The sequence below is a fragment of the Salvelinus sp. IW2-2015 genome, linkage group LG20, assembly GCF_002910315.2.
Source record: "Salvelinus sp. IW2-2015 linkage group LG20, ASM291031v2, whole genome shotgun sequence".
NCBI classification, from domain to species: Eukaryota; Metazoa; Chordata; class Actinopteri; order Salmoniformes; family Salmonidae; genus Salvelinus; species Salvelinus sp. IW2-2015.
In genome coordinates this window covers 32,672,031-32,696,129 of record NC_036860.1, presented here as the reverse complement: position 1 = coordinate 32,696,129, position 24,099 = coordinate 32,672,031, and the positions used below count along the sequence as shown (strand labels likewise).

At 41.2% G+C, this 24,099-nt stretch overlaps 1 protein-coding gene across 1 annotated transcript in view; it reads right to left on the bottom strand.

The window, feature by feature from the left end:
• Positions 1-24,099, bottom strand: part of LOC111981966 (opioid-binding protein/cell adhesion molecule-like) — a 530,412-nt gene that overhangs the window by 214,066 nt on the left and 292,247 nt on the right. The gene's annotated exons all lie outside the window — the stretch shown is intronic.

Here is a 24,099-nt window from a genome sequence, read left to right as displayed (position 1 = left end):
TTGCTGAGTGGCCTTTTAGGTTATGTCGATATAGGACTCGTTTTACTGGGGATATAGATAATTTTGTACCTGTTTCATCCAGCATCTTCACAAGGTCCTTTACTGTTGTTCTGGATTGATTTGCACTTTTCGCACAAAATACATTCATCTCTAGGAGACAGAACGCGTCTCCTTCCTGGGCGGTATGACGGCTGCGTGGTCCCATGGTGTTTATACTTGCGTACTATTGTTTGTACAGATGAACGTGGTACCTTCAGGCATTTGGAAATTGCTACCAAGGATAAACCTGACTCGTGGAGGTCTACAACTTTTTTTCTGAGGTCTTGGCTGATTTCTTTTGATTTTTCCCATGATGTCCAGCAAAGAGGAACTGAGTTTGAAGGTAGGCCTTGAGAATACATCCACAGGTACACCTCCAATTGACTCAAATTATGTCAATTAGCCATATCAGAAGCTCTTAAAGCCATGCCATAATTTTCTGGAATTTTCCGAGCTGTTTAAAGGCACAGTCAACTTAGTGTATGTAAACTTCTGACCCACTGGAATTGTGATACAGTGAATTATAAATTAAATAATCTGCCTGTAAACAATTGTTGGAAAAATTACTTGTTTTGAGAGTTGCACCCCTTCTGAAAAAACCTACACTCGATCCCTCCGATGTCAACAACTACAGACCAGTATCCCTTCTTTCATTTCTCTCCAAAACTCTTGAACGTGCCGTCCTTTGGCCAGCTCTCCCGCTATCTCTCTCAGAATGACCTTCTTGATCCTAATCAGTCAGGTTTCAAGACTAGTCATTCAACTGAGACTGCTCTTCTCTGTATCACGGAGGCGCTCGCACTGCTAAAGCTAACTCTCTCTCCTCTGCTCTCATCCTCTAGACCTATCGGCTGCCTTCCATACTGTGAACCATCAGATCCTCCTCTCCACCCTCTCGAGTTGGGCATCTCCGGCGCGGCCCACGCTTGGATTGCGTCCTACCTGACAGGTCGCTCCTACCAGGTGGCGTGGCGAGAATCTGTCTCCTCACCACGTGCTCTCACCACTGGTGTCCCCCAGGGCTCTGTTCTAGGCCCTCTCCTATTTCTCGCTATACACCAAGTCACTTGGCTCTGTCATAACCTCACATGGTCTCTCCTATCATTGCTATGCAGACGACACACAACTAATCTTCTCCTTTCCCCCTTCTGATGACCAGGTGGCGAATCGCATCTCTGCATGTCTGGCAGACATATCAGTGTGGATGACGGATCACCACCTCAAGCTGAACCTCGGCAAGACGGAGCTGCTCTTCCTCCCGGGGAAGGACTGCCCGTTCCATGATCTCGCCATCACGGTTGACAACTCCATTGTGTCCTCCTCCCAGAGCGCTAAGAACCTTGGCGTGATCCTGGACAACACCCTTGTCGTTCTCAACTAACATCAAGGCGGTGGCCCGTTCCTGTAGGTTCATGCTCTTACAAATCCGCAGAGTACACCCTGCCTCACACAGGAAGCGGCGCAGGTCCTAATCCAGGCACTTGTCATCTCCCGTCTGGATACTGCAACTCGCTGTTGGCTGGGCTCCCTGCCTGTGCCATTAAACCCCTACAACTCATCCAGAACGGCCGCAGCCCGTCTGGTGTTCAACCTTCCCAAGTTCTCTCACGTCATCCCGCTCCTCCGCTCTCTCCACTGGCTTCCAGTTGAAGCTCGCATCCGCTACAAGACCATGGTGCTTGCCTACGGAGCTGTGAGGGGAACGGCACCTCAGTACCTCCAGGCTCTGATCAGGCCCTACACCCAAACAAGGGCACTGCGTTCATCCACCTCTGGCCTGCTCGCCTCCCTACCACTGAGGAAGTACAGTTCCCGCTCAGCCCAGTCAAAACTGTTCGCTGCTCTGGCCCCCAATGGTGAACAAACTCCCTCACGACGCCAGGACAGCGGAGTCAATCACCACCTTCCGAGACACCTGAAACCCCACCTCTTTAAGGAAATACCTAGGATAGGATAAAGTAATCCTTCTCACCCCCCCCTCCCCCCCCTTAAAAGATTTAGATTGCACATTGTAAAGTGGCTGTTCCACTGGATGTCATAAGGTGAATGCACCAATTTGTAAGTCGCTCTGGATAAGAGCGTCTGCTAAATGACTTAAATGTAAATGTAAATAAATGTGTCATGCACAAAGTAGATGTCCTAACCGACTTGCCAAAACTATAGTTTGTTAACAAGAAATTTGTGGAGTGGTTGAAAAACAAGTTTTAATGACTCCAACCTAAGTGTATGTAAACTTCCGACTTCAACTGAATATTGCTCCATTATCTGTTCTACATATTTTATATCTGGTTTTAGTCATTTAAGTTTACACTGACAATTTTTTATCATCCCGATAAAGATTAGTATTATTAATATTTGTATTTGTTTTTAATTGCAGTGATTTATTTAAAGGAATATAAGGGAAATATGACTTAGTACCTTAGATTTCATGTTGACCTTATTTACTGTACAATGAGAGCCACTGTATCTTTATGGCCTTAATCTTATGATTTTATCTATTATTCATAATATTGCTGATGTGCATTATGTCTAATGCACGTCAGCATAGCAGCAAGACAACTCCATGAGCTGCTACCCGTTCATTATTAATGGTTTTAATGAGGAATAATCCATTCAGTCTAAGAAAACAGTTTTACCTATAACTCTTGTTCAACTAAATTGAATAGTTTTAATTTGGTGCATTTTTATGTTTTTTGCCCTGATATTTAGCATTGGTAGCTTAAATATCAACCATAGCCACTCAAAGATGTAAAATGCCAAATTGGGTGGTCTAGCTAATCAACGAAACAATGGTAGTGATATAATGATCAAAATCATAGCTGATTACGTGGTTCATTATGACTATACTGTAATGGAATGAAGTCTCCACACACACGCAGGCGCAATGCACACTGTCATATAATTAGACTAAGCATGCTCTGATGAAGGTCTTGCGACCGAAAGCTTAGCCTAATAAAATGAAATGTGTGCCGTGATCCTGAGTGCGTGGACACTTCATTCCATTACAGTATTGCTCGTCATCTCCTGCGCCTCAGCTACAGTCGGATGTGTGACAGATTATTCTACGTTATTTCATTATGACTGTACTACAATACATTCCGTTGATTGAAATAAAAAATGTCCCACTTCATCAAGGACTTTATATTAAAACAAATTGCTTCAAATGGATTGTTAAATCATAAGTAAGTTGTGTATTAATGAAATCCAGTTCATTAACCAATTCAACAACACGTGAAAAGGTTGTTTTTCAGTGTGGCAGGGAGATAAAGTACTGTATCTTGGAGCACTTCTTTCAAAAGCTGTGCTTACGTTGTTCAAAGCATCCCATCTACCTCTTGGATATACATTTGTCTCTCACAAGGTCCATTTAAACCCCACTCTCATTCATTCCTTCTTAGCCTCTGTCCATTTTAGTTACTGCCATTTTGCCATTTTCTACAGCCCCACTCCCCAGGGTGAACAGACTCATTCAACTCCTACAGTAGTGTGGGTACAAAAATATCTACTTAATTTGTCACCATCCATATATCCCATCATTAAGTTCCATTTGCCATCTCTCCCAAAGAAAGTGGACCTTTCTCAGACAGAGAAAGCAAAGAGCTGAAACGTTCAAATTATTATCAAATAATTATTTTACTGTTACAATATAGGTGAAATTAAGATCCTACATTTATACATAGTAGTTTCTCTTAAAATGCCAGGTATGAAATTGCCAGATTACGTTTTCCCTAGTAGGTCTTTCTACTCTATGTGGTGAAACCAGCACATGTGCGCACATGCACAAGCACACACAGAGAGTTTGGCAGCAATTACTTGGTATGGAGATTGGATTTACAACATGCTTTTTACCAATTTAAAACAAATTAAATGTGGACTAATTGAATCTTGCTGGAATTAAGGAAATGCCTTGTACTTATTACCATCTAAGATTATGTTAATGTCACGGCGCCCCTTTGCCGAGCAGCGGAAAATATTGAGCGATTGATTGATTAGTGATATGTTTGCTTCCCTGGGAGAAACTTTTACTAAAATGTTGGGATTAGCTCTTTGAAATATAAGGTATTTTATTGATCACCTAATCGTTTAACATTCCAAGGGCTCTGGGCTTATCAGGTTCAGCCTGCTATCTTTCCGACTCAAAATATGCAATTGAATAACCTACTCTCTGAACTTAGCCAATGTCATTGTCACGTTCTTTATTTTCCTCTGTTTTGTCTTTGTTTTAGTGTGGTCAGGGCGTGAGTTGGGTGGGTTATCTATATGCTGTGTTTCTATGTTGGGTTTGTTGTTTGGCCTAATATGGTTCTCAATCAGAGGCAGGTGTTTGTCATTGTCTCTGATTGGGAACCATATTTAGGTAGCCTGTTGTGTGTTGGGTTTTGTGGGTGATGTCTTCTGTCTTTGTGTTCATTGCACCAGATAGGACTGTTTGGGTTAGATTCACTTTTGTTATTTTGTATTGTGTCTTGTTCAGTTGTTTATTATTAAAACATGGACACTAACTACGCTGCGTCTTGGTCCGATCCCTGCTACACCTCCTCTTCAGACGAAGAGGAGGAAATCTGCCGTTACAGTCATGAATGTTCAAGTTGTTTGTCTCTTCAGAACTAGGAACAGGTAAAAAAAACTATATCGCTGCAGGTCATTGAAAACAAGTGCAGACTAAATTTTCACATCTAAAACAAGCATTTAACGGAACACTAGTTAGATGGTTCTCCTTTGTATCTACCTCCTTTAACTGACTGATTTAATTGAGAAGTGCAAGGGTTTAAAAAAAACTGAAAAGACTGAAGTGTCAAGAGTATGTTTAAGGCCTTGGAGTTGTATACATGTAAATAGGCTTGGCTAAATAGTACAGAATGGTAGATGTGGACGCAAATCAAATTTAAAAAAATCATGGTGACAAACAACTCATGGAATGTGACATGACATAATTGTTGAAGTGCTATCAGAAAAAACGTATTCTTTTGAATATACAATGGAATAGATATGAGTTTTTTGAACAAATTTCTTCTATGTTCAAAGGCATTTTTGTGAAGCTTGCACTGTTCGCTCTACATGCATACAATTCCAGTAATACACAGACTGTAGTAGCTATTACACAGTAACCTTGGTTATTCGAAGTGGAGGCAGAATGCCGGTGAGTGTGCAGAGGTATGTTGGACATACTTATTACGAGCCCAGAGTCAAGGCTATGCATTTACTGTGGTTAACCTTGTGCATGTCAGATTCAGCTCCCAGTACAAAGAGAATGGTAATGACTAAAGTGACTACCAGATGGAATCGGGAAAAGACAACAAGGTCTCACAGAAATGCGTATGTAACCGCCTTGAATATATAGCTTTTTAGTCTGCAATATTACCCAAATACAGTATTTACATGGCCATGTAGATATGAAATCTAATCATATTTTTCTGAACAGGAAACCCTGAGAATCATCTACAGTTGAAGTCGGAAGTTTACATACACTTAGGTTGGAGTCATTATAACTTGTTTTTCAACCACTCCACAAATTTCTTGTTATCAAACTACAGTTTTGGCAAGTCGGTTAGGACATCTACTTTGTGCATGACACAGGTAATTTTTCCAACAATTATTTACATACATATTATTTCACTTATAATTCACTGTATCACAATTCCAGTGGGTCAGAAGTTTACATACACTAAGTTGACTGTGCCTTTAAACAGCTCGGAAAATTCCAGAAAATTATGGCATGGCTTTAGAAGCTTCTGATAGGCCAATTGACATCATTTGAGTCAATTGGAGGTGTACCTGTCGATGTATTTCAAGGCCTACCTTCAAACTCAGTGCCTCTTGGCTTGACATCATGGGAAAATCAAAAGAAATCAGCCAAGACCTCAGAAAATAAATTGTAGACCTCCACAAGTCTGGTTCATCCTTGCGAGCAATTTCCAAATGCCTGAAGGTACCACGTTCATCTGTACAAACAATAGTACGCAAGTATACACACCATGGGACCGCGCAGCCGTCATACCGCTCAGGAAGGAGAAGCGTTCTGTCTCCTAGAGATGAATGTACTTTGGTGCGAAAAGTGCAACTCAATCCCAGAACAACAGCAAAGGACCTTGTGAAGATACTGGAGGAAACATGTACAAAAGTATCCATATCCACAGTAAAATGAGTCCTATATCGACATAACCTGAAAGGCTGCTCAGCAAGGAAGAGGCCACTGCTCCAAAACCACCATAGAAAAGCCAGACTATGGTTTGCAACTGCGCATGGGGACAAAGATTGTACTTTTTGGAGAAATGTCATCTGTTCTGATGAAACAAAAATAGAACTGTTTGGCCATAATGACCATCATTATGTTTGGAGGAAAAAGAGGGAGGTTTGCATCCCGAAGAATACCACCGCAACCGTGAAGTACGGGGGTGGCATCATCATGTTGTGGGGGTGCTTTGCTGAATGAGGGACTGGTGCACTTCACAAAATAGATGGCATCATGAGGCAGGAAAATGATGTGGATATATTGAAGCAACATCTCAAGACATCAGCCAGGAAGTTAAAGCTTGGTCACAAATGGGTCTTCCAAATGGACAATGACCCCAAACATACTTCCAAAGTTGTGGCAAAATGGCTTAAGGACAGCAAAGTCAAGGTATTGGAGTGGCCATCACAAAGCCCTGACCTCAATCCTATAGAAAATGTGTGGGCAGAACTGAAAAGCGTGTGCGAGCAAGGAGGCCTACAAACCTGACTCAGTTACACCAGCTCTGTCAGGAGGAACGGGCCAAAATTCACTCAACTTATTGTGGGAAGCTTGTGGAAGGCTACCCGAAACGTTTGACCCAAGTTAAACAATTTAAAGGCAATGCTACCAAATACTAATTGAGTGTATGTAAACTTCTGACCCACTGGGAATGTGATGAAAGAAATAAAAGCTGAAATAAATCATTCTCTCTACCATTATTCTGATATTTCACATTCTTAAAATAAAGTGGTGTTCTTAACTGACCTAAGACAGGGAATTTTTACTAGGATTGAATGTCAGGAATTGTGAAAAACTGATTTTAAATGTATTTTGCTAAGGTGTATGTAAACTTCCGACTTCAACTGTATATTCTCCTCCGAATTCCATTCAATAAGTGTTCACTGTTGTCACATCAAGATAGTTGTTTACTGTGTAAGATAGTTGTTTACCCTGAGCTATAGGTAGTATTGGCTAGCAAGTCCGTTTAGATCCCGAGTTCAGTCGTGAGCACGGCAATTATGAAACTAATGCCATTGTATGGCAATCAAAAGTGAACAAATGTCATAGCACCTGTTAGGCATCCAATTATTTATGATATTCAGCAGCTATTAATTTTCCTTTATTACACCTGTCATTGTGCGGTCTTGGCATGCCATTTCAATAGACTACATACATGGACATCAAAAGTTAACCTTTCCCTTTTGAAAGGAAATGTTTTACTTATGAGCCGAGCACAAAGGACATCTCTGTCTGACATAGAAACAGCTGGAAAATGTGAATAGCTGTTAGTTAGCATTTAAAGAGAGTGGACAGCAGACAGTATGATGTCATACTGTCATTGATTCATTGTTATCTGACGGACAACATATGCAAAACACAAAGAGTATGAGTCATAACGATGTATTTTTTTCGTTGACACTCAATGCCATTATGTTTTCACAATTTGTTCAACAAAGTTGAAAAAAAACTATATAAAAACTATAAAACTATAAAAAAAACTATAAAACTATATTTATTGGTCTTAGTTGCTGTAACCAAATTTCAACTTACAGTAAATGTATACGCAATACAGTGATGCTGGCTAGAGTGATTGAGAGGATTCACAAAACTCATTTGAACCATGAAGGATGTTTTAAACCAGAAATGTGTTCGAAAGTTCAAATCCCCACACTCAGAGATAACCTCTCCCTGCATTCCACCACTTAACACCCTCGACTGGCTTTTCTCGCTGTCTCCTCTCATACTGATCCACAACGGTACATGAAGCCATTGGGGTCAGCCTGGCCCATTGTGCAACTCTATGCTTTGTTGATAAGAAGGAGTCTTCAGCAGGGGAAATATACACTCCATTCCCTGCTCTCTCTCTGCATTGATCCAGCCAAAGGTGGCATGATGATCAAGTGGCTCATTACGCGCTGGAGGAATTAGGTGCAAGTGTGGCAGACATAAGACAGCGATGTCTACCCTGAGGGTTGTTGTCGTGGCTTCCCGGTGTGTCACCTGGGTTCTCTGGAGGGGACGAACCAGCGGGAAGATGCACAGCTGGGCTGGGTATGTGTTTGTGTGCATGAATGACTGCACGTGTGTGTGTGTGTGTGTGTGGTGTGTGGTGTGTGTGTGTGTGTGTGTGTGTGTGTGTGTGTGTGTGTGTGTGTGTGTGTGTGTGTGTGTGTGTGTGTGTGTGTGTGTGTGTGTGTGTGTGTGTGTGTGTGTGCGTGCGTGTGCATTGTGCATGTGCAACTCATGAGTGGGTGTGTGTCCCATGGCTAGTTAAGTCTATACCACATCAACAGATTTTTCTTTCACCTCATATGATAGCATCCTTTATTTGCCCTCTCACGTAAAAAACAAAACATGGTGGTAAACTCCTCTGATAAGTTGCTGTGCCTCAGAGAGCTTTTTGACAAGCCTTGGAGGGAAAACACTTTCTTCCTATCCTGTTCCATTTCACCACTGTGAAAAAGATTATAGGGGACAAGTGGGCCCAGACTCTCGAGTCGATTTCATACCTATACCTACTGTAAAATTAATGCCAGTTCACAGTGCAGGTTATATAGAGGATACCTAACCAAGGTTAGCTAACCCCCATTTGGAGGCGAAAGCCTACTGGAATAACTCCCACACAACTAAACATCTTCCATTAAATCTGAACACTGTTATTACCTCACTATTTCTCAGTAAATAACACCAGTCGGAAACAGGACTGCAGAATAGTGGTAATGTGTACCCTCAGCCTGTACTTGAGCTACTTGGCTAACTGCCAACTATAGTAGTAAATGGCACGAAGTGGTGCTTCTTTTAATGTATCCTAAAGAAATGCATATGCATTTAACCCTAACTCATTGCTACCTCTACTACTACTAATACTAATACTACTACTCACCACTAACGCACACCTTCAGTAGTTTAAAGATCTCCTTTGAAGTCTTATCTCTAGCTAATGAAAAAATAACACTACATTTCAAAAAGTTCAAAACTGAAGACACTTATGCTTTATATGCTCTTTGGCGCAACCTTTGGGAGACTTTAGAAGAAGCAGACATAAAATCTATTGACATAAATCATCATCCATACTCTCAAAACTGGTCCTGTCTCTTTTCCTGTCACAAATAAACCAAGAGGACATGAAAAATAACTGGAAAATATATAGACACAAAAAAATCGATTAAATGGCCACCTACAATCAACCCAGCACTCGATGGAAAACAGACTGATAAAATAGTTTCTGGTCCTGCTCAAAAGCCTGAATGTCAAAATGGCTCCAAAATATTGTTCACTCAGTAGGCAGGTTTCCATTGACCCAGGTTTATTCGACAAAAGCAATGTTGCAACAATAAAAATTCTTGCAACATGTGTAATGGAAATGGCAGCTTTAAGAGAAATGTTCTAAAGATCGATAACATTTGTATCCGTTCGACAAGGATAGATTTTTTATTTTGTCTAACTTTCTTTATTGCATCAAATTATGATGAAAACTGTGTTTTTCGAATAAATGATGATTGCCGAATAATTGTGAAGGTCCGCGGGGCAGGTGATGTCATCACGTAACTATAAAGCTCCACTCCACGTTTAATTCTAAATGCCTACTGCTTGCTAAATAAAATGTTCAACTATAAAAAATTATGTTTCTTTGCAGGACAAGGATTGTCTTGACTTTCAAGAATGCTTGAATTGCTTGACGTTGCATTTCTGGTTGGCTGGATGCAAGTTTTATACCATCCAATTCATTCAGATCTACAGGAGAGCAAGTTTCCCAATGGCATGGACCATGAGGATACTTTGGCACATGAGAATTATTAGAATATGAAATGTATTAGTACATTTGTACATTCTATTCATGCTGGCTTTTGCGGGCTACTTGAGACATGAAACAGATAGGTGGGAGGGCATACAGGCTGTCGGCAATTTATTAAAGCACAATTTGCCTAAATTGATAATAGAAACACTTCAGACACTTTTTTTGTGACGTCATTATTTCCAGTTGTTTTTATTGACATAAGACAGACCAATGGAAACACACCGTAGCAGGCAATCTTCACATCTGTTTTCTATGCAAACTTTCTAAATGTCGACAACAAATCCCTGGACAAGTTAATGAACGTAGCTAACGACTGTGTGAACAAATTAGCCAGCTAGCATCCTGACCAAATGAATTGTCTCGGTGTTTTGCACAAACTTTTATCATAAACGTATTGATCCCTGTTTTATATCTCCCACTGCATGGCTGTGGCTCTTGATAATATGCCAACAAACAGACAGCCAGAAATGCAAAGCCTCCATAATGTACTCGCAACCTTGGATACTCAGATGGAATGCTCAGAGTGGCCTACATAGCCTGCTCATTCCAGTGTACTGTCCTCTGATGTCAGCCCAAGAGGCAGACAGGGAGGAGCAGCTCAAACCCTCGGCAGATGGTTCAAATCCATATTGCATAGAGCACAAGCTGCCGACAACTGATACAGACCGGACCGAGAACAGGGCCTTCACAGGACATTTTGTGTGGCGTGGCCAATCTGCACTTTAAGCCATTTGAACCCATCTTAAACCATAATTTTGCTAAAGCGCAGGCCACACAGCCATGGGTTTGGGTACAGAGGGGACTAGATGGAGGATGTGAACATTGGAAGGTGTTTACATGAAGATCAAATAAGAAGTGGCCACGAATATGGTTGTTGCTGGGGAGAGTTCAACAACAAGAAAATGGAGTGTTTATTAATTCCCTCTTCGTGGTCATCACTATCTCGTATTGTCTACGAGGCCCAATGATCAGCAGTGCTCTTGCGTTCATCTCACAATGAATATTGTGTAAACTGATAACACCAACAGTATAACACTGAACCAATCAGGATGCAGAAACACGAGAGTCATATGCTGCTTCAGGATTCAAATGCAACTCTTATTCTGACCCCTTTTCACAGCCAGGTACATTCAGTATATAAACAGTTAAAACCTTGGAATTACTTTACGATACGCTACTGAAATTATTACATTAGATACGTGTTGAATTGAATATTCTACCCCACATCATTATGCTTAAGGGCAAATGTAAACAACATTATGAAGGGTACACCAATTGCTGAAGCCATATGTGCAATAATTGCTACAGCCATAAGCATATCAGTGTAACGATATGGGTCTACCGTAGAGTGTCTGCTTGACTGATCGAAGTATGACAACATTGTACCCTAAATCCTATATGTTTTCTTTGTTTAGGGATAAAATATTGCCCCTCTGTCAACAAAAATACTAATGTGTTCATGTTATCTGGTGAATTATAACCCCTCCCTCGCTCCCCTTCAATTACATAAGGAGTGGAAATTCATGAGATCTTCCCATCAAGCATTAAATGTGGGGTAAAAGTATTAGTACAGACACTTTGATGTGGCGGACCACGGATATGTTTCAGAAACTCAGTACTAAACTAAAGTATTAGTACAGACACTTTGATGTGNGGACCACGGATATGTTTCAGAAACTCAGTACTAAACTAAAGTATTAGTACAGACACTTTGATGTGGCGGACCACGGATATGTTTCAGAAACTCAGCACACACACTGAGCAGTTATTACAGGAGGAGTTTCCTGGGGGAGGTCACACATGTAGCAAAGATAACAAGCTCTGCTCACTCCCCCCCCCCACACACTAATAATGCATAAACCTCAGCAGGTCTACCACTGTGGTGCTGCTACTGATACCAGACATGAGCCTTTGTCAGGCTTCGGGGCGAAGAAAAACACTGCCATTTTTGTTTGACAAGGGAGCAGCACAAACTGCAGATGCGCCACAGCATTTAAAAGAAAATCCAACTTTTATTACTTGCAATTTTAAGGAAGAAGATGCACTATTTCCTCCACTCTCTCAATATGCTAAATGCGCACCACTTCCCACAACCTTGACCTGGTTCTTGTCAGGACCCGGTGCGAGAAACAGTCACTAATAATGGGCAGAACCCAGAAGATGAGGCAGACACAGCAGTACTAGAGATGGTGGTTTAATAAAAAATAGATATCTTCCAAAATACAAAGAAAATCCACAAAGTGGTAAAAACAGCAAGGGAAAAAACAAACCTCAAAAGACCAATCCAAAAATACACGAGAACAAAACCAGAGAKCCTCTGGAAAATCCAACAAGAGAAAAATGATCACAAAGGCTGGGGCTGGGTGCTAACATACAAACACTGAGCAAGGAACTGAGGAACACACAGGGTTTAAATACTAACAAGGGAATGACTTACAGGTGCAAACAATAATTAGGGCAAGAAAAACAAAAGGTACAAAAAAGGTGCAAGGGGGACATCTAGTGAACAAAACCTGAACAGTCCTGGCCAAAACCTTGACAGTTCTTTCACGAGAATGAGGTGAATTAAGGCGGTGACCCGTTCCTGTAGGTTCATGCTCTACAACATTCGCAGAGTACGACCCTGCCTCACGCAGGAAGCGGCGCAGGCCTAATCCAGGCACTTGTCATCTCCCGTCTGGATTACTGCAACTCGCTGTTGGCTGGGCTCCTGCCTGTGCCATAAACCCCTACAACTCATCCAGAACGCCGCAGCCCGTCTGGTGTTCAACTTTCCCAAGTTCTCTCACGTCACCCCGCTCCTCCGCTCTCTCCACTGGCTTCCAGTTGAAGCTCGCATCCGTTACAAGACCATGGTGCTTGCCTACGGAGCTGTGAGGGGAACGGCACCTCCGTACCTTCAGGCTCTGATCAGGCCCTACACCCAAACAAGGGCACTGCGTTCATCCACCTCTGCCTGCTCGCCTCCCTACTCTGAGGAAGTACAGTTCCGCTCAGCCCAGTCAAAACTGTTCGCTGCTCTGGCACCCCCAATGGTGGAACAAAACTCCCTCACGACGCCAGGTCAGCGGAGTCAATCACCACCTTCCGGAGACACCTGAAACCCCACCTCTTTAAGGAATACCTAGGATAGGATAAAGTAATCCTTCTAACCCCCCCCCTTAAAAGAGTTAGATGCACTATTGTAAAGTGGTTGTTCCACTGGATATCATAAGGTGAATGCACCAATTTGTAAGTCGCTCTGGATAAGAGCGTCTGCTAAATGACTTAAATGTAATGTAAATGTAATTAGGTCGGATGATGTTCAATTAGAAAAAAAAGGCAGTCGTCAGCAATCCCGGCGCAATAAATATGGTAACAAAGTCAGCCCAAGGTGAGGGTCCAGCACAGCAAACTCATATATCACAGTCAGAGGCTATGCTCCTCTGATCAGGCCACAATCCTGTCCAATCCAAACAACTTCGCCGACCTGATCCCTAACAACGCTGTCAGTAAACACTGTCTTAATGACATAGTGAAACCACCTGAATAACCCTAGACATATTCCATCGGACCTGATCGATCTGCTTCCAAGACTCTTCAGTTACCCCTTACTCTTCAATCTCTCGCTCTCGCTCCACTTTCGTTTCTGATATATTCCACGAGACTAAGAGACGTTACTTATCTTTTCTTCCATATCGTTCACACTACCGGAATCCATTTGATTTTGTGCATAAGGAACACTTTGAAATGATCAAATAGAAAATTGCCATCTGCATTTATGAGCGAGGTAGGTTAGTAGTAGCAGGTACCAGAGGCGGAGTGAGGACACAGCTGGGCAAGGGAAAGCTGATCTTTTATAGGGGTTAGCCTCTAGACACATCCCAGCCATAGCCAGTGTCTCCCAAAGTAATTGAATTGGATATCGCTCCTGTCACTCTAATAGTCAGAAGTACAGTCATCCTCTAAGTCCAGACACAGGAGCCCCAATTCTACATTTGAAAGCCTAGAAGCAGAGAGGTGGTCACTGTCATCCTATATACACAACACGCCAGTCGAAAACACAGGGTGTAGCTGTGAGGTATCTAACTAGTTCATCAGTGCAATGGGACCGAAACCTTTCCAGTGATCACTCACCTGCACAAGACAAAGACTTAAAGGAACTGAAGGTCTGCAGGGCTAACTGCCTTTAAGCAGAGACAGAGGGACCAAAGGTACTGGTTTCTTGGTATATCATTGCACAATGTTGATTGCAGACAGGAGGCTTGAGGGGATATAGAAGATGACCAATTCTCGCTTGAATTCATTTAAGGCGACCCTATCTTTCTTTTCCATATACAATTTAAAGATGGTAAATCCATCGTCTTGAATAAGGTACTGTAAACAGAAGTGGTGGGCACCAACACAGAAAGTCGGTATCAATATCAGTTGCATTTTGATATGATACATTTGAAAACATTTGAAAAGACCCGCCAAGTGTTTATAAGAGTTGCAACCATTCCTATAAGTCCCGTGTCTTATAATGTCAGAGAGCCCCATCTCTCTGCTCTCAGCTTCCACTCTCCCAGGGGAGCTGACTTGAAGTGTCAGGTTTCAAACCCCACATTTGCGAGTGACGTGTCACATTCTCTGGCCTATCCAGAGAAAGGAACTATTTCTTGTGTGTGTGAATCTCATCGCTGTTATATTTTCAGCCAGATTTAAAACTCAGCATGAAAAAATACTACATAATTTCATAGAATTGAACTAAGATCACTTTTTCTTGGCCACTTTTCTCTAAATCACTTTGTGCTTAAAGCTGAAGTTGTAACGAGTCTGCACACATTTGAAAAATGTCTCTTCGCCTCCCAGTGGATATTTAGGAGGAAATTCTCTGTCGACAGTTATATGACTTAGTGCCAATATTGCACTGTCACTAAGTATGATCATATTTATTTTATAGTTATAAAACATTTAACATCTTATAGTAAGTAATTTACAATTTGATTGTTACTATATTTAGAAGGCATTTCAGTCATTTCAAGCCCACTTTTGTTGAAAATAATTATTTTGTAATAATTTTTCATATTTTCATAATTTTCTACTATGTACTTCAGCTTGTGTCCTCAAACGTTAGTACACCTCAGCAATGTATAACTATTTTCACCAGAAAGGTGAGTTTCAGATTTTTGTAAAACTATGCAACAATACCAGTTATTTTTAATGAAAAAAAATTATGTTTGGGTATGTCTATTTAGGCGGAAATCTACATTCATTCAACTGGAGCCCCATTCTGACATCTTTCAGATACTCTGACATTTTATAGACCAGGCACGAGAGTAGACTATCTTCCTGATACAAGACTAGCATCTCTAGCATCACATTCATCTTAATACCCTCAGGCTTGTTATGCATATGCTCTTTATCTAAGCATTGGTGTCATATACACTACAGATACATAATCAGGCCCTGGACTGGATGGTCCTGTGTGTCAGTGTGGCCCATGATTACAGCCCGCGCGCTCATTGTTTTATTCATTTTCGCCCTGGGATTCGTGACTCATCACTGGCCTCTTCGTTTGCCAATGTTCATCTGTAGGTTGATTTCCATTTAACCTCTCATAACTATAAACAAAGAAGAAACCCATGGTCCATCCTGGTGGGTAGATTTTACTATCTGTTGGCCATCTTGAATCAAAGGTGAAGAGAGAAATACTATCACTGGGGCATTTTCTTCTCCCATAACTCATGTTGCATCAGGACCAGGGTTCATCAGGGTTCTTCGGAAACTGTGCAGGAGTTGACCTTTTAGGAGAAGTGCTCTGACTGAAACATCCTGGTTTCAACTACTCAGGCAAGGACCTTGATGTGCAGGGGCTTTATACACTTGAACATCAGCTAAAATGGGACTCTCACACACACACACACACACACACACACACACACACACACACACACACACACACACACACACACACACACACACACACACACACACACACTTTTGCATGGGAGGTGGTTTTCTCTTCATACCATTTCTGACAGCCACCCACCATCTCAGATTGTTCTAAAATCGTTTCTGTAGTTAGAAACAGATAATATCAGCATTCCTGAAATATTATTTTGTTAAAAGAAATTGAACTTTGAGAAATTAAGCTAATTGAATGCACCCAAATTGGCCATTTTAGTTGATAGGATTCATATAATATTCAGTAACTATAGTACACAATGTCCGATTCGGACCAAAGATGTGAGGAATCAAAATAAATGGCAAAAGCCACCCACGGACCCCCAAAATCCCACAAAATGACCAGTATATATTAAGTAATGTATTCTCAGTGAATTTGGTGATGTCTTCCGTTCCCTGTTCAGAAAATTTGTCATTGAAGGTTTACAGTGCATTTGGAAAGTATTCAGAGCCTTTGACATTTTCAAAATGTTGTTACGTTACAGCTTTATTCAAAAATGTATGATTTTTTCCCCCCATCATCAATCTACACACAATACCCCATAATGACAAAGCAAAAACAGGTTTTAAGATTTTTGTTCGAAAATGGGGGAATAAATGCAGCCGACATCAACGAGAGCAGATACAAATTCATTGCTTTAACTAATTATGACAAATGTTAAGAAAATGTTTAGCAATGTAATAAAGTAATGACTATTCAAATAATTTACTTTACATGTTATGTTGGCTGACAATTTGTTAGCTACGCTATCCTTACGAACCTCATAACAAATCATTACAGCAGTATGTACCAGTATGTTAGCTAGCTACCTAACGTTAGTTGGCTACTAATACATCGAACTTGCCTGTATATTAACTATATGCTATCTAACCAACTATCCAACTGTGTGTTCGTAAATTCCGTTACAGAGAGATCCTTGATGAAAATCTGCTCCAGAGCTCCAGACCTCTGACTAGGGCGAAGGTTCGCCTTCCAACAGGACAACGGCCCTAAGCACACAGCCAAGAATGCAGGAGTGGCTTGGGACAAGTCTCTGAATGTCCTTGAGTGGCCCAGCCAGAGCCTGGACTTGAACCCGATCGAACATCTCTGGAGAGACCTGGAAATAGCTGTGTAGCGATGCTCCCCATCCAACCTGACAGAACTTGAGAGGATCTGCAGAGATGAATACAGGTGTGCCAAGCTTTTAGCGTCATAACCAAGAAGACTCGAGACTGTAATTGCTGCCAAAGGTGTTTCAACAAAGTACTGAGTAAAGGGTCTGAATACTTATGTAAATGTGATATATATTTTTTTAAAACCTGTTTTTGCTTTGTCATTATGGGGTATTGTGTGTAGATTGAAAAAAGTCATCCGTTTTAGAATAAGGCTGTAACATAACAAAATGTGAAAAAAGTCAAAGGGTCTGAATAGTTTTCAAATGCACTGTAAACCTAAAAACTTCAATGACTAATTTCTCTGAACAGGGAAAGGAAAACATCACCAAATTCACTGAGAATACATTACATAGAGGTTGAATAAATAATTATCCAAACAGCAGCTTCATACTACTTGTCAAATATAGGGAACTGATACTGTATACTGGCCACTGGGGTGGATTTGGTGTTGGGTCTGGGTGGTCCGTGGGTAGCTTTTGACCAATTTTTTGGATTCCTCACGCCTTAATCAGTTTTGATCCAAATCGGACTTTGGATACTATATTTATTGAAGATTATACAGTATGAATCCAATAAATTGAAATGGCCAATTTGGGTGCAATCAATTAGCTTAATTTCTTTCAATAAAATAATGTTGCAGGAATACTTATCTGTTTCTAACTACAGAAACAATTTCAGAACAATCTGAGAAGGTGGGTGTCATGGCTTGCTGAAATGGAACGACCCGGGACAGAGAGAGGGTGAGAGAGCATAATAGAGAGAGAAAAGCTGTGTTCGAATACTCATACTAACCACCCTAACCATACTATTTGTGAAGTAAATTGAGTATGAATTATACTTATTGGTCATAGTATGGATATAGGTAGAATGCTAAAAGTTCACAGATGTCATACTACATTTGACAAAATACGAAGTATACAAGCAGTGCACATGATTTACGTGCTTTTAGGGCCCATAATGCAATTCTTCCGAAAATGGGTGTGGCTTCATAAAACATTTTCAGATTTGAAGAAAATGTTGGAAAATATGCAGCCGACGAGAGCAGATGCAAATTAATTTCTTTAACTAATTATGACAAATGTTAAGCAATCTAATAAAGTAATGACTTTTCAAAGAAGTTACTTTACACGTTATGTTGGCTGAAAACTTGTTAGCTACTCTATCCTCATGAACCTCATAGCAAATCATTACAGAAGAATGTACCGGTATGTTAGCTAGCTACCTAATGTTAGTTGGCTACTAATACATCGAACCTGCCAGTATATTAACTAAACTCAGCAAAAAAAGAAAAGAAAAGTCCTATCACTGTCAACTGCGTTTATTTTCAGCAAACTTAACAAGTGTAAATATTTGTATGAACATAACAAGATTCAACAACTGAGACATAAACTGAACAAGTTCCACAGACATGTGACTAACAGAAATGGAATCATGTGTCCCTGAACAAAGGGGGGTGGTCAAAATCAAAAGTAACAGTCAGTATCTGGTGTGGCCACCAGCTGCATTAAGTACTGCAGTGCATCTCCTCCTCATGGACTGCACCAGATTTGCCAGTTCTTGCTGTGAGATGTTACCCCACTCTTCCACCAAGGCACCTGCAAGTTCCCGGACATTTCTAGTGGGGAATGGCCCTAGCCCTCACCCTCAGATCCAACAGGTCCCAGACGTGCTCAATGGGATTGAGATCCAGGCTCTTCGCTGGCCATGGCAGAACACTGACATTCCTGTCTTGCAGGAAATCACGCACAGAACGATTAGTATGGCTGGTGGCATTGTCATGCTGGAGGGTCATGTCAGGATGAGCCTGTAGGAAGAGTGCCACATGAGGAAAGAGGATGTCAACAAGCTCAGTCCGATGATGCTGTGACACACCGCCTCAGCACATGACGGTCCCTCCACCTCCAAATCGATCCTGCTCCAGAGTACAGGCCTCGGTGTAACGCTCATTCCTTCGACGATAAACGCAAATCCGACCATGACCCCTGGTGAGACAAAACTGCGACTCGTCAGTGAAGAGCACTTTTTGCAAAATCCTGTCTGGTCCAGCAATAGTGGGTTTGTGCCGATAGGTGACGTTGTTGCCGGTGAAGTCTGGTGAGGACCTGCCTTACACCAGGCCTACAAGCCCTCTGTCCAGCCTCTTTCAGCCTATTGCGGAGAGTCTGAACACTGATGGAGGGATTGTGCGTTCCTGTTGTAACTCGGGCAGTTGTTGCTGCCATCCTGTACCTGTCCCGCAGGTGTGATATTCGGATGTACTGATCCTGTGCAGGGGTTGTTACACGTGGTCTGCCACTGCGAGGACGATCAGCTGTCCGTCCTGTCTCCCTGTAGCGCCGTCTTAGGCGTCTCATAGTACGGACAGTGCAATTTATTGCCCTGGCCACATATGCCTCCTTGCAGCATGCCTGAGCAGGGACCCTGGTCATCTTTCTTTTGGTGTTTTTCAGAGTCAGTATAAAGGCCTCTTTAGTGTCCTACGTTTTCATAACTGTGACCTTAATTGCCTACCGTCTGTAAGCTGTTAGTGTCTTAACGACCGTTCCACAGGTGCATGTTCATTAATTGTTTATGGTTAATTGAACAAGCATGGGAAACAGTGTTTAAACCCTTTACATTGAAGATCTGTGAAGTTTTTTGGATTTTTACGAATTATCTTTGAAAGACAGGGTCCTGAAAAAGGGATGTTTATTTTTTTGCTGAGTTTATATGCTATCTAACCAACTACCCAACTGTGTGTTTGTAAATTGCGTTTTGATCTCGGAGCGTTCAGTGCGCACAACGAGGTGTAGGGTTGATCTGAACGAGTGTTCTGACCTCAGAACTGCAGTCAAGCCCTCAAGCTAATTGGCTAACGTTGGCTAGCTTGCTAGCTACTTCCAGACACACATTAGTGAACACCTCACTCTGACCATTTTACTCACCCGTTGCAGAGATGGTTAAGCTTTTTTCATAATATCCAAAGTGTTGGTGACTGTAACTGTGCTCTTGGCAACAATTTAATTCTGCTTTTTTGCCGATGTTTACTGACACCTGCCATTTTCAATGGTGTTGAGTGTTCGTAAATTCGTCAGTTATTCTGCGCTCTTGCACACTCAGACGAGAGTGCTCTGAAATTGGAGTAGATAGCCAGAGTGAATTTACGAACGCAACCAGTTGACTTGATTATTCATGTCATTCTTAGCTTATCTAACTGGTATAGTCGTTGTGCGTTCTTAATGGAGATTGTTAATTAAGTCGTAAGATGTTTAGCTAGTAATTTGTTATGCTAACAAGCTAGCAAGAAGTTGCATAGCAACAGCATCAACTTCCGTTAGACAGGCAAAGTGCTAGTACGCTCAACTGAAAGGATAACGTTCGTTTACAATATACTAAAATTAACTAATAGTATGTAGTATATACTCATTAAGTATGTAGTATACAGTATGTTAGTATGAGTATTCAAACACAGCTAAAGGGAGATTGGGGAGACAGAGAGAGAGAGAGGGAGGGAGATCGGCCTACCACCAGAGGATGTCCCCAAGCCCCTTTGGGAATGCGATTTAATCACAAACTTACTTTATGCTCATTTACTTGCATCTTTGAATGCAACATTGTGCCAGTAATTGATTGAATGGTAAAGGGATCCAAATTCCTCTAATATATTTTTTTACTGTGAGATTTAAAGTTCCAATGCAGCTGTTTTTATATCAATATCAAATCATTTCCGGGTAACAATTAAGTACCTTACTGTAATAGATTTCCATTAAAATGGGCAAAACTATTTCCTAAGCAAGAATTTGCTAGGAGTGTCTGGGAGTGGTCTGAGTGGGGAGGGTAAAACTAAAAACTAGCTGTTATTAGAGAGGTTTGGGATTCTCTTGGGTCTATTAACCAATTTATTTCAAACCTGCTGATTAGAAGGTCCTGTGTAGTTTGTATTTGCAACCAGCAACTATCAGGAAATAACACTGATAAAAATAAAAAAAACTTTTACAGTGTTACTTTCATCGGCTGTTGTACAATATGACATAAAACATAGGTAAAACATAATGTTGACTGCACTGGGCATTTAAGTAATATATGCGGCATATAACTAATAGCTTAATATATTTTAATTGAATCAGTGCTCTGTGAGTGAGTAAACCTGCTGGCAACAGATCAAAAAATGAGAGCAAAGTGCAATGGCCCAGTGGCATTTTGGCACTCTGCCAGAGTTAAGTGTTATTCCTCAATCACCTAAATCTGTTGACTAACATTGACTAGCAGAGAGCCATGATGGGTTGTCTATCTTTATCTGACGATTTATGTAGAAGATGGTAAAAAATCCCGCTATGATATCATGTGTTTTTTCTTGAGTTCCTTGAGACCTGTCCTCCATCCAAGCCCTGCCCTCCCGATTCAATTACACCCCGCATGAATTAATGTAAATAACTATGAAGGATGATTCCATCTGCTTGGCATTTAATTACAGAGCCAGGGCTAGCTGGTGACGGCTGACAAAAAACACTAAAACAGCAGGAGGATTACATGACATGCCCGTTTTGACATGAAGATGACCGTTTGGGAGAAATGTGGCCCGAAAAAAAGCCTTCCTTATTGAAATGTACATGTTTGACTGGAAAGAGGGTTGGCTGACGTTACGAGCCTGATGTGTGAAAACAGGAACTCTTTCAGCTTGCCTCTACTCTCGTCGCCCAAAACAGGAAACGGGTCAATAACCCATCATTAGATGAGCTTCACACTCGGCTGGCTGCAAATTGACTGCCTGAAGGTCCATTTGAGGGATTAAGGAAAAGGAGTAATGCCATTGCTGGGAGATGAGACAACATTGCTCATCTTCTCTACCTACTAAAACACCACAGAGTGGGTGATTTCAGAATTGGGGGCTCGTTCCGTTGGGCCAAAGAGAGGCGCAGTGACAGGACATAATCCTGTCACCGGGGGCGACAAGGGGAAAGACGGCAGGGCATACATTTGCTTGGAACAACGTCCATAGAAAGACTTTCTCTCTAGTGAGCAGCAAAGAGGAACCCCCAAGTATAATATAAGACTGTAGAGCGCAGAAATTCACCTCGCAAAGTCAAATATTCCCCAAAGTCTCCTTTGTAAATGTGAGCCTTAATCTGTCCCTTAAATTATTAGTGGGGATGTTCTTGAGTTGAAAATTCACTTTCTAGTGGACGCTTCTTCCCACTGATATGAGGCCCTCTTTTAGTGAAAAGAAAATATTTTACTAAATATCTGTGAATAAATATGTCCATAAGAATTAGACCTTGAGCTATCCTAAAACATCATTATATCACATGAGATCTCTTCTATTCTTTGAAAAGGGCCAGAAATAATACAAAATCATAAAAAAATGTGTCTACTCAGCCTCTAAAGCAGGGATTGGCCCGCCAAAAATGTGGAACTCATCATGAGGGGTTGCAGTGGCTCGCGGATCTACGTACCCACATCCACACCCACAAATGCAGTGCCCCTGCCAGGTCATGTGGAATCCACAGATTAGGGCCTAATGAATATTTAAAAAATTACTGATTTCCTTATATGAACTGTAATACAGTAAAATTGTTGAAATTGTTGCATGTTGCATTTTTATTTTTGTTCAGTATAATTATGCCATGGGGAGGAGAGAAATTAGCATGGGGGGATACATAATGTTTGTGATCAGGCATGTTTGTGGTGTGGCACAGTACACAGGGGCATGGTTCGGCAGTCTACGGTCTACAGTGTCAATCAATTTCAGTTGTCTCTTAGGCAACATCATGTTACCTTCCCTTCCCTTCTCACTAGGACACCAGTGCAGTGCATCTCATTTGCTACAAGAATGTAGATAGACATTACATTTGCTATAACAGAGGGACATAATACTGCTCACAGTGGGTCATAAATGGAGGGACTGACATCCTATTTACACTGCAAAAGCACATTGAAAAACAACAGGCTTATCCTGCACAAATAAACATTGAATCAAATGCACAACGCTGTTATCGGGTAGTGGAGAACGGGGTTGGTTTTCACACTTTTTACAAATGTGTGTATTTCTCAGCACCAGTATATCTTACAAGACTAAGGTTTTGGGTTGAAATAGGGACCATTTTTATCCTCATATCTTTTCCAACATTGGAGTGATAAGCCATTAAACACACTCTGTCCACTTGTGACAACCAGCCCGATCCCAGGGTTGGTTGTCACATATGGGATTGTGTATATAGCCAAGTAATCATTACTCGTTGTGTATTTATTCCTCATGTTATTTTTCTATCATTTTTTCATTTTTTCTCTATGCATTATTGGGAAGGGCCCGTAAGTAAGCATTTCACTGTCAGTCTACGCCTGTTGTTTACAAAACGAGACAAATCAAATTAGATTTGATTGTCACAGTGTTTGCCATTTTTTATCAGCAACAATTGAAAAAGTAAAGGCATTATATATATAAAAAAAGTTAAGCCTTTATTTAGTGAACAGTATTTTTTACGTAATAAGTATTAAACAAAAACGGTGCATAAGTTTCGTCTTATGCCTTCATCAGTGCTGTACAAACAAATTAGGAAGAGACGTACTTAAGGAGACACCTGCTGTGCGTAACAGGCACAACAGGTGCAAGCAGATAGTTGATTACCTTCTGATATAATTTTTTTAAATTATATGTGACATTTGAATTGTCCATTTTTTTTATAGTCTTCTACATATTCCTTGTTAATATGCATTAACTCCCTATTCGCCAGTATCTAATCAACTATCTGCTTGCACCTGTTGCGCCTGTTATGTTATGTCTCCTTAAGTATGTTTCTTCCTAACTTGTTTGAACAGCACTGATGAAGGCATAAGCAGAAACGTATTCACCGTTTTTGTTTTATACCACATTGCACTTTCACTTTTTATCAGGTTTGTCATGCCCTGACCTTAGAGAGCCTTTTTATGTCTCTATTTGGTATGGTCAGGGTGTGATTTGGGGTGGGCATTCTATGTTTTGTTTTCT